This window comes from Micropterus dolomieu, linkage group LG08 (assembly GCF_021292245.1).
Source record: "Micropterus dolomieu isolate WLL.071019.BEF.003 ecotype Adirondacks linkage group LG08, ASM2129224v1, whole genome shotgun sequence".
Taxonomy (NCBI): domain Eukaryota; kingdom Metazoa; phylum Chordata; class Actinopteri; order Centrarchiformes; family Centrarchidae; genus Micropterus; species Micropterus dolomieu.
Window position 1 is genome coordinate 3,740,944 of NC_060157.1, and position 5,527 is coordinate 3,746,470.

At 39.5% G+C, this 5,527-nt stretch overlaps 1 protein-coding gene across 1 annotated transcript in view; it reads right to left on the reverse strand.

The window, feature by feature from the left end:
- Nucleotides 1–3,896, reverse strand: part of dnmt3bb.1 (DNA (cytosine-5-)-methyltransferase 3 beta, duplicate b.1) — a 100,719-nt gene extending 96,823 nt beyond the window's left edge. The window contains exon 1 of the mRNA XM_046055310.1: nucleotides 3,816–3,896. The gene's annotated coding sequence lies outside the window, so the exon portion shown is untranslated. The remainder of the gene's footprint in view (nucleotides 1–3,815) is intronic.
- Between the last annotated feature and the right edge of the window lie 1,631 nt (nucleotides 3,897–5,527).

The window sequence follows — 5,527 nt, forward strand, 5'->3', positions numbered from 1 at the left end:
AGGTAGCTGGCATAGTTTACAGGAACATCTGCCATGAGGATGGGCTGGAAGTCCCAAGGTCAAAATGGAAGACACCTCCTAAGGTAGTTGAGAATGACTGAGCTAAGATCCTGCGGGACTTCAAGATCCAGACTGACAAACTGGTGATGGCTAACCAACCAGACATCGTGTTGATCGACAAACAGCAGAAGAAGGCTGCAGTGATGGATGCGGCGATCCCAAGAGACAGCAACATCAAGAAGAAGGAACACGAGAAGCTTGAGAAACACCAAGGGCTGAAAGAGCAGCTAGAAAAGATGTGGAAAGTAAGAGCAACAGTGGTGCCAGTGGTGATCGGAGCACTGGGGGCTGTGGGGGAGAGTGGCTACAGCAGATTCCAGGTAAAACATCAGAGGTCTCTGTCCAGAAGAGTGCAGCCCTAGGAACAGCTAAGATACTAACAGAACCCTCAAACTCCCAGGCCTCTGGTAGACGACCCGGGCTTGAGGATGACACATACCACCCCGCAAGGGCTGAGAGGGGGATTTTTTTTGTTTGTTCTTATATATAAACTCAAATTCATCCTCAGGACTGCTCTATTGAATATATTTTATTCTGTTTACCATTTTTATAATTTATTAGTATATATCTGCTACATAGAAGAAATGAGTTTCAAACTCAATTTCACTCTACAACCTGTTGTATTGTGACAAAATAAATTTACCTACCTACCTAGTCCTCTGGTGATAAGCTTATGTAAAAAGTCATCTGCATAATTATGGTAACATATTTTGTTGTTTTTCATGAACTGAGCCAGTGGAAGCATGACAGAAGAGGTTGTTGCAAGAAAAGTGTTTATCACTCACAATCTCTGACTCCCCTGACATTATTAAAATCGAGGGAGAGAAGTCGAGTTAAAGTTTTAATTAAGCGTACTTTCTCTGTACCTTGACAGTAAGCATTAATTTTGGAGTTTGCATATCAAAAGACATCTAGGCATCTAGGTTAAAGTTGGGCTGAATATAGTTGAAAAATGTAGGCTATAACAATTGTTTATTAGAATTTGGGTTTAGTAGGACCTGCGTCATTTAGTGTCTTTTAAAACACAGGTTCCTGAGAAAACTTTGCAGAAACCTTCTCTCCTTTAACCCAACAAGAACCCAGATGTCTGCAAATCCCCAAATCAATGTTTGCTTGGTTGTTTTGCGTAACTTCTCACTTCACACTTGACTTTTATTCTCTTCAACACTAGTATTGTTAATAGTTTCATATTTCTGTGAGTATACACAGTGTATCCTTGTATTGGTTTACATGTTCTGTATCTCCCTTTTTGTTCACACATTACTTCTAATCCACCGGTCGACCTAAATCAGGTTGGATATACATGGTTTTATTATCTTTGCCCCTGAATGTCTTTTTCCCACAGCTTGAAACCAGAGGAGCAAGACTCTAATCTCAGACAGGATCTGGATGCGCATCACTAACGGTGTAAACTCTGTAAGTGGAGATAAACCAGGGAGTTTTTACCGTAATGTCACCAATAATCTGTTTTGTTTGTGCTGGAGCCGCTTCTCAGAAATAGAATGACAATAGACCGGTTGATTTGTAGAGAATACAAGGAGGCACATGGTACATTTATTTGTCATATTACAACAGGGTTGTAAGATTTCCTCCTGATGTGAAGTCTCATCGTTGTTTGAAACCTGGCCGATGATGAAGGTGTCGTAAACAAACTTTACAACAGAGCTCTCTCCGTGTCGGGGGACGCAGTCGTTGGTGTACAGCGTGAACAGGAAGGAGCTGTCCACAAATACGAAATGTTTGGGGTCTGTTTGTCAAGCCCGGATTTTGAGTTTGCCGATCAGTTTCATGGGGGAGATTGTGTTGAATGCTGAGATGAAATCCACAGCAAACTGGCGAGGGTCCAGGCTGGCTGGGATGTTGTTCTTCTTTATTTGCTGTAGAACCAGTTTCTCAAAGCACTTCATCAGAATCGGGGAGAGAGCCACAGGGCGGTAGTCGTTCAGACGAGACACCGCAGAATGTTTATGTAGGCAGATGATGGTGGCTGTCTGAAGCTGGTGGGAACCCTCTCCTTAGGCCGTGAGATGCTGAAGATGTCAGTTATAACATCAACTAAACCAAGGATGATTTACTCATATTCACTCTCAGCAGGACTCTCCTCACATCTGCTGCGGATGCTGACAGTGGCCGGTCCTCTGGAGGTGGAGTAGACTTTACAGCTGACTCTTGGTTGAGAAAATAAAAGCGACCATAAAAGGTGTTAAGTTCATCTGGTAATGTGGCCTCACACATGATGGGGGAGCTCCTCCTATTGTAGCCTGTGATGTTTTTGATTCCCTGCCACATATCTTTGGTGTTGTTGGTGTGGAGGTCTCGCTCCAGGCTCTGCTGATGTCTCCGCTTCGCCTCCTTGATGACAGCTTTCAGTCTCACTCGGGGGGGGGGGGGGGGGGGGGGGGGGGGGGGGGGGGGGTTGGCTTGGCTTGAGTTAGAAAGAGCCCTCATCTTTCCATTCATTTAGGCTTTCTGGTTGAGGAATGATTCATCAACACATTTGCGGATGACCTATAACCTATAACTACTGACCTGGATGACTGAGAGCCTTTACACACATTTGCAGATGAATGATGTCACTTATTATGCCACATGCCTTTTGGTGTGAGAGAGGGTTTGAATCCCACTGCAACACATCCACCATTGTGTCCCTGAGCAAGACACGAGCAACCTCTGACATGTATAGGAATTGTAAGTTTCTTTGGATAAAAGCTTCAGCTAAAAGAACAAATGTAATGTCACCTCAGGGCATTATTTGTAAATCTTGGCTACACCTCAGTGTGGTGGTTTTTATTTCATGTCTTGATGCCAATGGATTTAGGCTATTTATTCCTTTTGTTGCCTGAAATCATGGTTTTAAAACAAACTCCCAGAGATGGGAAATGATTTGTATGGTACTGTATGATACATTGAAGCTCATCATCTCGTAATTGGCACATACATTGAATACTGCAACATATACATCTAGTGAAAAATTGTTAAAATAAGACGTCTAGGCTAAAACAGGGCTGAATTTGGATGTCAGTGAAAGTTTGGTAGACGTCTAACCATAGCCCATAAATAGACCAAATACACAGCTTTTGAATGACTACATATCTATGACAACAGAATAGTGGCTAAAGGATTTTTTTTACTCAAACATAACAGGTTCTCATAAATGGTAATCTGTACAAACAAATTAAATAAAGATTTTATTAAGAAAAAGGATTACAATATAGACAACTTAAGATAATACAACATGATGAAAATATAAAGGAATTATTGATAAAATATTATTATAAATACAAAACAGTTTATATGAAAATACAAACAATTTTAACAACATGTAGTGATAAAAACATAAATAATGAGAAAATAAATGGGTTGCTACATCTAAATGGGAATCAATAACTGTTGAATATGTAAGAATATGAATACAAGTAAACATTATAAGTGAGTATATTCACTGTTTTAAGTCATTTATAAAAAAAAATTTCTTTTTAATTTAAAAGCCCTTATTTATTACTGACCCATTTATCTCTATGGAAAATATAAAGATACTTGAACAGGACACATTATATAATGTAAGAGTTTTTAAGGGCACGTGGAAACCCGTGGGTATCATGGAGTAACGTTAAGTTACACTTGCATGCAGCATGTTAAGCTAACCATAACTTGCCTTACTCTACACTTCCCGCTGAAATGTCACGGTTCCTACACGTTAACAATTAATGTAGATAAATAATGAAGGTATGTCAAACAAAGACACAGATACTTACAAGACCAAAGTATATGCCTTTTCGCTTCCAGTGTTTGCAGTAAACTGTCGCCCGTTGCTCGCTGAAAGGCCGAAGTCGTCGTAACGTGTCCCTCGTATGTTTATCGCGAGATCTGGCAACTCTGATGTCTGATGTCTACTACTTTCAAGTCTCGCGTTGCCAACAGTCATGTCTCAGTAGGGCTACAGCTGCCATGTAGCGGTTGAAAATATTAATGGCATTTTTTACGTTTACTTGCATTTGATGAAATTTTATCACGCACCTCAACAGCTGCATGGGTGAAAACTACATGTAAGCCGTTGATATTATACCACTGATTGCCTCTATTTCACCGGGTAGGCTAAAAGCAGACTACACGTAGTCCAAATAAGAGCTAAATCGAGGCTACAGATAGACCATGTCAATTTAATGACTCTTAATATCTTGTAGATATTATTGATGTTGCAAAAATAATGGGATATCAACCATCTCACGTGCTGCCATAAAAATTTTTGACCATTTTGACTAACAGTGGGCTACAAATAGCCGGTCTGTCTACGAGCTAAATTGTGTCTATGCACAGGCTGCGCGTAAAACATGTGAATGAAATGAAACAAAATAACTTGTAATCACTGTAGACCTTGCTTACATGATGGAATATCATACACCTTGCAAGTTATTTTGGCAAAAACGTCACGTAACCACATGTAAAGTTATTGCGCCTAGAAGTGGGTTACTCATAGCCGGACTAAATCAGGTCTAAAGTAAACCCAGACGGTGAAATGACGGCTATTGCTTGCTGGGCCGCTTGCGCATTGGCAGGTAACGTTAGCTGACGTTACCTCAACGAAGTTCAGTAAACAGATTATAGGAAAGTTATAATTTATACATATAGAATAGTTCATACAAATATTCACATAGTAGCCAGTTAGTTGAACAGTTTTGGCTTGGGCGATTCTACAAGCTTATAAGTTAAATGAAGATTTAGAGGAACACTGATAGCAAATATTAGCTAAGCTAGCATTATTTTAAAAACATAGCTAATGTTAGCATAACACAACTAACTGCTGGCTAAAATGTACTATTTTGCAGACACGTGTCATTGTGTGGCGCTTTTGTGAAAGAATAATATTAGCTTTAGCAAGTAAAACTTGATTTTGATGCTTGCAGGTGTGTTGAATATAGTTTATTTCATTTCGTTTACCATTTTAATAATTGCTTTTGTATTAATGTATATTGTCTGCTACGAAGCAGAAGTGAGTTACAAACTCAATTTCACTTTACAATTTGTTGTGTGTAATGTGACAAATAAATCTACCATGTACCTTGTTTATAAGGACATTCCTGCAAGTTAAACATGTCAGACCTGGGCAATAGAAGGTCTGATTGAATATTATAAACCATATAGACATTGGTTTTCTTAGGTGATGTCATGTGACATTTGACTTAGGTAAAAACGAATGGACTCCAATGACTGCAACCCCTGAGCAAATATACTACACAAATGGCCAAAATGATGTTAACCCCTGCAAAATATTTATGGATGTCCTGACCTGCAACTGTCTGGTATGTAGATGATGTTTTGTACTTTAATTTTGATAATGTTAAATGTTAAATTTAATGTAAAACATGCAGCACTCTAGGAAGCATGTGGTCCATGAGGGGAGGGATGGAGTGACATTAGTGATTTTATTAACAATCATGCAGTATGTTAATTCCAGGTTAATTGCGGG